Below are 12,154 nucleotides of genomic sequence, written 5' to 3' on the forward strand. Positions count from 1 at the left end.
TCTTTACCACTGGACCACCAGGGAAGTCTCTCCACTTAACATTTTTAATCTTTCCTCAAGCTTCTTGAATATATGGAATATTAAAATGATTGTTTTAATGTTCTGTCTGTTCTATCATCTGTGTCATTTCTGGGTTGATTTTGATAGATTAATTTTTCTTCTCATTCTAGGTCATATTTTCCTGCTTCTTTGCATGCCTGGGAGTTCAATGCCAGACATTGTGCTGGATATTTTTTTATTACTTTAAATATTCTTGAGCTTTATTCTGAGTTGTGGTTAGATTTCTCAGAAATACTTTATTCTTTTAAACTTCCTTAGTAGGACCAAAGCAGTGCTCAAGAAGGGCTGATTTTCTCCACTACTAAAGCTGAACCCTAATGTGGATCCTATCTGATGCCCTGTGAATTATGAGGTTTTCCTCCCTGGTGGTAGGAACAGGCACTCTTCCCTGTCCTATGTGAGCTACAGGTATTTTCCCCTTCTAATTCTTTTGGGTGGTTCTCTTCCTAGCCTTGGGTAGTTTCCTCACAGACAAGTGCTCACTGGCACTCAGCTGACAGCCTGAAGGGACCTTCTGAAGATCTCCACAATTGGGGCAGCACTTTCCTTTGTTGTACTCTGCCCTGCAAACTTGAGCTGCTTTGACCTCTCCAGACTTCCAGCTCTGTCATCTCTGGACGACTGCTGGGTTATGATTGGGTTCCTCCTTCCTATACAGCTGCTTAGAAATTCTCTCAGGCAGAGCTGGGGCATTTGGAGAGCTTACCTCATTTGTTTCTAATCTCTCAGGAATCACTGTTTTCATTTCCTGATGTCCAGGGTCTTGAAAAGTGTTTCATATATTTTTATTGTTTTTTTTCCTTATTTTTTGGCAGGAGGATAAATCTGATCTCTGTTATTCGTTGGAAGTGAAAGTCTCACCACTTAGTTCTTAATGGGATCCCTCTAGCCTGTCCTGAGAATAGACTGAGGGCTGTCAAGGGTAGAAGCAAGGAGACCATTTGGGAGAGAAATGTATAACAGTCTGAGAGAGATGATTAAATAAAATGTAATTTTCATTATATGTTACAGTCAGAGAGGTTGTAAGCCATTGATCTAACTCACTCTCCATCTCTTGTTTTAAATTTTCAAACATTTAACTCTGATCTTTTAGTGGTTCTCCTCTGAGTTAGATCTTCAATACCTCCTATCCTCCTACTCCCACACAGTCCATTCATTTATTAAAAGTGTCCCTGGAAGAGGTTGGTGTGGATAGGGGCAGATTTCTTAAAGGAGAGGGGAAAGGAAGAATCAATACTGAAGTGGAGAAAATATCTTCTAAGAAGAACTTCCAAAAGATGTATTCTAAAACAAAGTATCCATGCATATTTTTTAGTGGTCTTTACATTCTTTTGCCATATATATTTTGTCATCTTCATGTTGAGTGATGGAAGGTGGCCCTGCAGTCTTTTCCAGACCTAGTCTGCTATCCCCAGCCCTTCAGGGAAAAGTCCAAGTACTGCTGAAGGGCAGACACTGATGTCTCTTAACTGCCTTCTGTTCTGTTCTGAAAATTCAGAAGTGACATCCACGCTTCAGTTCTGGTGGCACTAGACATCCTTATGTAAAGAAAATGATTACACAGAAAAAAATATTATAAAGGAAATTTTTAAAATTTGAAAATTAGAAATATTTTACAGCTGAAAAAATTTAATTCTTTTTGTCTTTTTTCTTTTCTTCCTGGGAAGGCACTGTCCTTTATTTTGAAATTGCCTTTCCTACTTTTGGTATTTAAATGCCGTTTTATGAAATTATGATGGTAGATGATGGTGTTTGGGGTTTTATTTTGGTATCCTTTTTTGACTAAATACAAAGTTATCAATCGTATATTAGTCTCGTAATTTTTTTTTTCGTAGTTAGTTGTGGTTTATGAAATCCACCATAGTAAGATCCTAATTTAAATGGTCTTGAAGTCAAGCCAAGTGCAAGGGAAGTGTTGGTGAGGATCAGGGTAAACCTGGAATATGACCAAAAAATCGAAGTGCTGGAGTTCTCCAATGGCTCACAGTAACCGATCGTAGAGACCTGTAGGACCAGGAGCCTAGAGAGAAGGGATTAGAATTAAGATCAGAGGGCATTTGTCATTTAATATCCTAGAGGTGAGGCAGTTCAGAGTGATGATGAAATCCATAGGGTAGCAATGTTTGTGGGGATAAAAGTCATTGTGAAAATTTCATTTTATACCTTGGTCATTTTTTTCTTTATTTGGTGAGGCTATAGACTGTTGGGGCTAACCCAAGTATGTTTAGTACATGTCTAAAACAAGAAAAGATCTCTTTACTTACTACTGACTTTTGATGAAATCTGAACTCAGAATGAAGTATTTGTTTTCTCTCCACTGTCATCTCATCCTTGTTACCTGCTTGTTCTTCTTAAAAAGATATTTTTATTTGAAGTGTGCTGCATGTGATTTGCAAAACAAGTAAAAACTGTCACTTCTACTTACTGCCAGCCATACAGTTGTAGGTCCTAATTGACTTTGGTACAATCTTTCTTTCTTTTTTTTTTTTTTTACACAACTTTGCAGTAATAGCTTTGGAATTATTTAGTAGGGATTCTAATTGTGTTTCCAGTTCTTTGCATAGTGGAACCCAAAGATTCAGTGTTTTCCTAACATGTAGCAATAACCACTTGTAACAGTGCCTACATTTCTCTTATTATATACGTTTTGCTTTGTACCACTGAACTCCTACTGCTTTTTCAACTTCTTTATTTCATTTAAAATTTTCTGTAAACATTTTTAGTTGTTGCTAAATACTCCAGAGTTAAGGTATATCATAAATTATGGAACAATTTCCTTAACTCCCTAATGTTAAACTTTTAGAGCTTTTTCAGCTTTTTACTTATAAATAAAATTTCAGATTCTTTTACTATATAGTTTAATCTACATTTATTTTGTGGATAGATTCTTAGATATTAATACGCCTACAGTGGACATTTTCATGTATACATTTTCATTTGCATCTTTTTTCTTGGGTAAATTCTTAGAAGTAAAATAATAGGGTTAAATAATTTTTCAAATGTTTGATACCTATTTCTATATATTTTTTGTAAATTCTGTTTTGATTTTTTTGGTTTTTTTTTGTTTGTTTGTTTGATCTTTGGGACTTTGTGGATCTCAGTTTGTTTTAATTATTTGTATGAGCCCTTTGTTAAAACCACTAATCTGCTGTCAACAATAAGCACAGCACTTATTAATTGCCAGGTGTTATTCAAAATGCTTCGTATACGTTAACTTGTTTAGCCCTCATGATGATCAGATATTGTTTTATGGACAAGTTAAATAAGTGATCAGTTTCCTAAGTAAAAATTTAACACAGAAATATTTGTCCTTCTCTCGTAGCCACTAATAACACTGCTAGTCTTTGGCATTGTACCAGTGTGTTTAATCTGACTAGATTAAACCTCATGATATCATATTCACAAGTACACAATTGTTATCATATACATTGTGTTTTAACAGTTGTAACATTAGCTAGGTCTTTTGAGATTTTTTTCATGACTAAGATTTAGTATATATTTAAAGTTATTCACCACTTCCAAGGATTTTTAAATTTTTATTTATATTCTACCTGCTTTGAAAAAGGATTTAATATAACTTACAATAAATGAGACATGCAATAGGACTTTTAAACATTAAAGATCCAAAACCTTAAAGAGGAAACAGGATAATTATACCCCCAAATCCAGGCTCATTTGGTATTAAATTTCATTGTTTTTCCTGACATTTCTGGTAAGAATGAAATTCTGGCTCTTGAGGATAGCCCAAATTTATTCACTTAAAATTATGGTGTTCTGTATGTCAGATGCTACTCTGAATGCTAAAATATCTGCCACTGAACAAACCTGAAATGTAGTTTTTTACATACTTTCCATTAGCTGGAGGTAAAAGATTTTTTTATACATGTAATGATTTTAAGGAGCATTGAGAAATATTAAGGTACTGTTGCACAAATTCTTTTCCCTCCTCTGTGCACCCATTCAAAATTGTGAAACTGTGCAAGTGTGATAAATATATTGTTTATAGGTTGAAGTATGATACAAAGTGTGAAATTGAAATATTTCTTCCAGATTTTTATTCAGCAGAGTGTTTGTTCCAAGGGCAAAAAAATAGTTATATCTGGGGCTGAAATTTGTGATTGAGATTGGTAGAAAACAAAGTTTAGAAGAGTGACGGAGGCTGTTTTACAAAGGCTCAATAACTTGGAATGAATCCTATAGTCAATGGAGTGCTACTAAAGACTTTTTGAGCAGGGTAGTGATATCATGAAAATGATGTTTCAGGAAGTTGAATTCTGATGGTTGTATAAGGAAGATTGTCCCAAAGGAAGAGACACCAAGAAATCACTTAAAAGCTCATTGCTGTAATATACACACTGATGATTCTTGGATTTGATACTGACTGCCTTAATCCAAGGTGTAAGGAACCCCAGCTTAATCTGGTTTCTCTTACATTTCCATTCTTAACCTTTCCCAACAGCCCACCATACTGAGCTTCCTTCAATTCTTGCTGTATCTTTTCTCCTCTCCAAGTTTTAACGCATACATTCCTCTGTCTATCACACTTTCATTTTCCCTTTCCTTAACATCTCTTTCCAACTCTCCCCATCACCTCCTATCTTGATGTAGAGATAGAGCCTCTAGAGTACATTGGTTCTAATCCTGGTTTCTGCCCCTACTTAGCAGTGTGACCTTGGCAAATTACTTAATCTCTCAAAGCCTCCGTTTCTTCATCTATACAAGGTAGACAATAAAAATAGTTCCTACTTCATGAGGTAGTTGAGAGAATCAATGGGTAAATATATGGAATATATATAGTACTTGGCGCTTAAAAAGCACTGTATAACTATTGCTGTTATTGTTGTCTGGCTCGTATTCATTTTTCTGATCTCAGCTTAGATTTTACTTCTGGGAAGTCTTTCCTGACCCTAAAACTGGGTTAGATACTCCTTTGTGTTCCCTTAGATTCCTGTATTTCCCTCGCCATGTTATATCATCATTGCCTAGCTGTTTGACTGCTACACATTCTTTTTCTGCTACCATCACATCATCATATCCTTCTTGACTGGCACATAGTAACTGCTCAATAAAAATTTGTTGTCTCGCACACACATACAGTTCAAATAGAAAATTAAAACTGATTACAGTGTGGGGAAATTTTGGTATTTAAACTAAACTATTGAGGTTTATTTCAAAGAGTTTTATAGATTCATTTGTATAGCTTTGAAAGTCCAAAACATTCCTTCCTTCTTTCTTTCTTCCTTCCTTCCTTCCTTCCTCTCTCTCTCCCTCCCTCCTTCCCTCCCTCCCTTCCTCTCTCTCTCTCTCTCTCTTTTTCTCACTTTCTCTTTCTTCTTTCCACCCCATTTTCTTTTAGTCAGCAAATCTTTCATTTGGACGTTGACCCAAGAAGTAAAGATTTTTCAATTTTACCCTATTTCCATCCCCCAGTTTGAAATTGAGCTATTATACTAAGTGACCTTTTTAGTATCTGTAGGAATTCATGCATTTGCAGTTAAATTCACCCCTTTAGCCTTGGCTGGAATATGAAGAAATGCCCAGAGAGGATAATTCAGTCTGGGCCCTAACCTCGTGAACTATTTAATGTGGAGCCTCAAAGATATAAATTTTTCATTTTAGACTGTGGAGGTGCTTGTTACTCTGCCTTAATTGCAGTGTCTATTTGGAAAGAAACGATACCTCTGCTTAAAGATGGAATAAAAAAGTGATGACGGGGAGATTCGATTCCTGGAGATAAAAAGTGGAGAGCCAAAAGCTGACCTGACTTTCTTGGTTAGTCAGCCAGGGATGGGGTGGAGGAAACCTCAAAGATTAAAGTGGCTGAGTGACAACAACCACTGAGGCTCTGGGGTCTGATATAAGAGGGAAACTGACCACTGGTAGCCAGGTGAGGACCTCTTAGAAGGGGCCCTGCGGCTGAGCACTAGAAAAGCTTTTATGTGAAGTATTCCCAGTTCTGACATTTATTTATCATCTTGCTGTAGTGGTCATAGTTTGGGGGAATTAAAAAATGACATAGTCTCCTAGAGAATTTCAGAATCTGATAGGAAGGATGGACATATAATGAATTAATTATATTAATAACTGCTAACATTCCCCACCACTTCCAAGGACATAAACTCCTGCTTCATGAGGTAGTTGAGAGAATCAATGGGTAAATATATGGAAAATATAGAGTACTTGGCACTTAAAAATCACTATATAATTATTACTGTTATTGTCTGGCTCGTATTCATTTTTCTGATCTCAGTTTAGATTTTACTTCTGGCACATAGTAGCTGCTCAATAAATATTAACTGAATAAATTAATTTGTTTAATCCTTCCCAATTTACAGATATCTCATTTAGTATTCCACCTTTCTCTCCTGTTCACCCCCTTTGTGGTATAAACAAGATGGATAATAGTATCCATAAGAATAGTAGTGTAGCATAAGACAAAATAATTTTGAGTTAAATAGAACTTCAAATATGAGACTGTAAAGGAGAAAAAATGAATTCTGGCTTGGTAGGGTCACAGAAAGCCTCTCTAAGGGCACAGTCTTTTTACCAGGTCTTTAAGTAGAATAAGGTTTTGATAAACAGAGTAGAGGAAAATAGGAGCTTGTGTAGCCATATCTTACACCAGATGGGTTGCTATACATCTATCCTGGATCTAGAGTAACCACATACTTTCAATTTCATTTGCTCTTCCTGGTGTATCCCTAGTTTTTTGTTTCATCTTTATCAACAAAGGATCTTTTGGCCTTCTACACCCCATCAGGTGCTGTTCATCTAGATAGAGTTTATACATTCCTTGTTCATATTCCTCTCTTACCCAGTGAATCCCTTATTTCCTCTTCCTGGAAATGAAATACTGTTTCATACTCATTTAGATTCTAACAAAGAAAACTGAGGGACCTCCCTATAAAATTACCTCGTACATTGGGCTTCCCTGGTGGCGCAGTGGTTGAGAGTCCGCCTGTCAATGCAGGGGACACCGGTTCGTGCCCCGGTCCGGGAAGATCCCACATGCCGCGGAGTGGCTAGGCCTGTGAACCATGGCCGCTGAGCCTGCGCGTCTGGAGCCTGTGCTCCGCAACAATAGTGAGAGGCCCGTGTACCGCAAAAAGAAAAGAAAAAAAATTACCTCGTACATTTTCTGTGCATTCATGCACATGAGCACATGATTGGGAAAAGGGGGAAAAGAACAGAGATGGAAAAGATTTTAAAGTGTGATGCTTGGCAGAAGGAATAAATAAATCATGATTTTGAAGGAGATATTGGCAAGACTAAACTGACTGGATTAGGGAAGAAAGGAATAGAAACTGGTCAAAGATGGCTGAAATCCATAGAATTTGTATTTTAATTTAAGTGCTAAACTTGCTCCATACATTTCTCATGAACATTGAAAGGCTTTATATGAACCTGTGAACTTTATTGGAAAACAGCATCTTTAGATTTCAGTCAGTCTCAATGTCCCTAATTTCTCTGCTTAGAAATCCTCTGACTCATCAAATTAGGATAAAATCCAAATTCTTTTACCAAAGCCAAAAAGTCCCGCATATCTGACTATGACTGCCTATTTATGTGATCTTAATCACTGTTGCCCATTGATATACCAGTCACACAAGATTTGTTTCTGGTTTTGCCTCAGAGTTTTTGCTCCTGCTGGTCTCTTAACCCGGTTGCTCCTCCCTAATAGCTGATTTACTCACCATTCAGCCATCAGTTCTTCCAGAACCACTTCCTTCCCCAGTTATTCTTAATCTAACCCATTACCTTCTTTTATTTTTGTAATAACGCTTACCACTTTATTTTCTTGTTTGTCAGTCTGTCTATTCTAGAGTAATCTTTGTGGAAATTGGTCCTTGTCTGTTCTTCACTGATTGCTGGAGTCCCATTGCCCAACCTTTATACTATATCAGTCTTAACATAACAAACCAAAACGGAATAGATCTTAATTTCAAAAAAATAATAATGCTATTTATTGAGATTTGATTGCTTAAGACTTAAGGTTTGTGTATTCTAACTTCCTTTTTATAATGCAAAATGGATTTTCTTGTAATAGTTTTCATGTCTTTCAGAGCTGATCTCTAGAGAGAAACTTGTACCAACTAAGGTCTTATGGCCAAAAACCAATGCTAGGCAACAGATCAACTGTTAACATTATGTTTCCTCTCCTCTGAGGACTAGGAACTAAACAGTGTTGTGTTGGGGTATTATGAGGATGAAAGTCATTCAATTAGTATTTTTCAGAGTGGCTTAATGCGTGCCATTTTTTAAGCTACCTTAAGAGCTGGAGTTCGTGCTCAAATTTAAGTGAGATAAGGATGTACCTACTGCTGCCTGTGAAAATTTTGATATTATGTTTAATAATGTAGCATCTGGCATCTGAATTATCCTTTTGAATTTTACAGGTCACCAAACTTCTTGCAAACTCCTGAGAATAAATCCCAGATCCTGGTATAAAATCTAATAATTTCACTTCAATCTTTTCATTCTCCAAGATCCACTTTTCATTGTTTTAAGTACAAGCCTGTCTATCAGTTTGGCATAATACCAAGGATATTGATGAATGTTGGTTGCCAAATAAATGTAAAAAGTCTGTTCACTGAAAGTCATTGTAATTAGTAATAATGGCTATCATTTATTTTGAGTGCCTTCAGAGTAGACCGTGCTAAGCAATAATTTATCTTGATAATCTCACAACAGCCTTGACAAGTAGGGGGTCACTATTCTCATTTTACATTTGAAGGCACTTTGGCTTAGAAACATTTACTTCCCCAAGGTCACACAGCTACAAAGGAGCAGAAGTTGATTTATCACCTAGGTCTGTGTGTAAATTTAAAGCTGGTCATCTTGCCACAATGCTTGGCTGCCTATATCGTTTTATTTGAGGGAGGCACTAATACAACATCCATCCTGGGTTCATATGTTACTAATAATCCCTCTGTATCACAGCCACACACATTCTTAGAGTTCCTGGTTGAGATGACTCTATTGAATTCTATTAAATTTCTTAGATTTAACTAATGGTGCTAGACAGATAGGAAGTAGGCTTTATTTGCAATAATATCATAATTGTTATAATTAAACAATAACCTGAGTTTATGGTTCAGAAGCAGAAGCCAGCAAAAATTTAATCTTAATATTAGCGGTAGCTTCGTGTGTGTTTCCATGTATGTGCACGCGTGCATGCGCGTAAGGAGGGAGAGAGTAGTTACTATGCCAAGTAAGAAGTCTGAAGTGTAATTGGCGGGGCGGGGGGAGACCTATACTTATAAAAAGGATTAAGACGATAACTAAGTATATACCAAACAATAGATGAGCCAGATGAGTGATAGCCACAATAATCACCCCCGTGGCTCAAAGAGAGAGCTGTTGTGGTAAGGGAAGTTGCTTGTTATGAAATCCAGTATAGTGCAAGATAATCAGATGAGAGGAGACGTAAGCATACTGAGTGTTGTAGCTTCTCTGGTCTTAGGGGGCGTGGTATAAGGGAGAGGTTAACATTTAGAAGTTGAGAGCAAACAGTGAAGGTTTATTTTTACTTTTACAGAACTTGAAATAAAATGCATTTTGATTTGTTTTCAGGCATAATGATATCAATCCCGTAGTTAGAATTTATTCTCCATGGTATTTTGTCATACCAGAGGTATGTTTTGTTGTAGAGCAAGTGAAAAGAAGAGTACCCATTTCAGTATGGCTTCAATCTGTGATCTAAGTTTAATTAAACTGGCTGTATATAAAGGGCATGTCAAACTCAGCTACTTCCCTTCAACCCACTTAGATTACAGTGAATGACAGCGTTGTCACTGATCCATTGCTACGCCTATTGCTACCTAAACATATCCTTTTATCCACTAATAGTCCTTGCTTTTTTAAGTCCTTGTTTCTTTAGTAGGATAAAGTAAGTTCTTTGTTGATAATTTATAAAACTGTGCCATATTTACCATTAATGTCTGCTTAGGCTACTAAGAATGCCCAGTAAGTTACATAAGCATTTTAGTAAATGAATTTAATGTCTTTAATTTTAGCAGCACTGAATGCAAGAAGGAAAACCAGGAAATTAAGGTTTGGCTAAAAGGCATTTGAAGTTATCACTGTGGTGATTCTGATCATCTCTTAAGAGAACCAAGTTAGGAAGGATACTAGAATAAGCATCCTTAATATTAAGATGTTTCTTTTTTGTGTGCCTTAAAATTCACCACAAATTTTGGTTAAAGTAAGGAGGGCAGTAAGTATCCACTTGACACTGACCTATATATTCATTTAAGTACCTTTCTATTGTCGTATTTTTTTAAATAAATTTATTTATTTATTTTTGGCTGCGTTGAGTCTTCGTTGCTGCGCATGGGCTTTTTCTCTAGTTGCGGGGAGCAGGGGCTCCTCTTCATTGCAGTGTGTGGGCTTCTCATTGCGGTGGCTTTTCTTGTTGCGGAGCACGGGCTCTAGGTGCGCACAGGCTTCAGTAGTTGTGGCTCACAGACTCTAGAGTGCAGGCTCAGTAGTTGTGGCTCACGGGCTTAGTCGCTCCGCGGCATGTGGGATCTTCCCGGGCCAGGGCTAGAACCCATGTCCCCTGCATTGGCAGGCGGATTCTTAACCACTGCGCCACCAGGGAAGCCCCTATTGTTGTATTTTAAATGAGTCTCCTGGGGTAGTCATGGAGAGAGAAGTAAGCATGACCAGTCAATGGCTGACGTTTGAATTGTCTGAAAAGTGGAGTTGGTTTTATAGGATCTTCAAACAAGACTGCATAGGTGGATACTTGAGATTATGTGTATATGTAATAGATATCAGGGTAGGTGGCCATGATACGATTTGCAGAGACTCTAAGAGCCAAAAGCTCTAGCCATTTCTTAAAAGGCCATTTAGTGAAACATATTTAATTAGGATTAATTTATTTAGTTGACTCACAGTTTAAAATTAAACCTGAGTAAAGGAACAGGTACAGAAGAGATGGGGAAAGGTTTAGAATTGGAGGGTCCTAAGCTGTCAGTGAGGGAAGTGGTAGAGACAGTGTGGCCTACTTTCCCGGTTTTACCTTGGGTGACCCAAGTTACAGTTTACCAGTTCTGAGCTGCTTTTGAGAGCTAGTAGAAAGAGACTATTACAGCCTTGTAGTATGTTATTCGGTTCTGCTGGAGGCCACCATCCTCTTCCAGGTCCTGGGTGGTATCACTGAGAGTCATTCAGAGGTGAGGACTATTTCATGGCAGGCAGCCTGAAGCTGCTGATAGCACAGAAGTCTTCAGTGGCAAGCTTTGGGAAATCTTGATTCCCAGAAAGAGTAAACATCATAAACTCTGAAGAGTGTGTAAGTTTCCCCTGTTATGCAGTTAAAAGGAAATAATGGGCTAAAAAGGATCTGGCTCAGTAGAATGAGAAGAAATATTTATAAACAGACTAAATATTTTAAAAGCAGGTTTTTATTTTATACTTTCAATTGAGATAGTGCAATCTGGCATTCTATCTAAAAAAATTACCAAAATAGCTTTTCAAACATAATAATATTGTGGCAGGAGATTTTCCCTCCCCCAACCTTTTATTATGAACAGAAGAGTTCAGAGGAGTAAAATGATCACCTACCACCTGGATTCAATAATTGTTCAAGGTTTGCCATATTCGCTTTGTCTATGTATATGTATTTCATTTATTTGTTTTGCTGAACAGTTTATAAGTTTGAGGCATTATGATGTTTCTCTCCTAAATACTTCAACACGCATTTCCAAAAAATGAGGGCATTTGCTTATGTGACCAAAATACCATTATTATACTACACAATAATTCCTTAATATCATCTGTTATCCATGTGTAGCAAGATATTTTATTTAACTCCTTACTTAAGTATATTTCTCCTTGCTCAAATAACCCTACTCGCCCCAGGGCCGTATTTTTCCTTATGACTTTGCCGTGCATCTGATGCCCAGCAGCAATTGATGAAATTGTTTGCATGTTCATATGGTTTTAAATTTGAGAATGTCTAGGGCAGTGGTTCTCAACTTGGGATGCACATTAGAATAACTTGGGTAGCTTTTAAAAATTCGAATCCCCCTTCATCCCAGACCACATATGTCCTAATTTCTGGGGCTAGGGGACTCAGGCATCAGTG

The 12,154-nt window shown here is 37.1% G+C and overlaps 1 protein-coding gene across 3 annotated transcripts in view; it reads left to right on the forward strand.

Moving 5' to 3' along the window:
• Window positions 1-12,154, forward strand: part of ZNF609 (zinc finger protein 609) — a 233,599-nt gene that overhangs the window by 99,219 nt on the left and 122,226 nt on the right. The gene's annotated exons all lie outside the window — the stretch shown is intronic.

The sequence above is a fragment of the Grampus griseus genome, assembly GCF_964374135.1.
Source record: "Grampus griseus genome assembly, chromosome: 2".
NCBI lineage: Eukaryota > Metazoa > Chordata > Mammalia > Artiodactyla > Delphinidae > Grampus > Grampus griseus.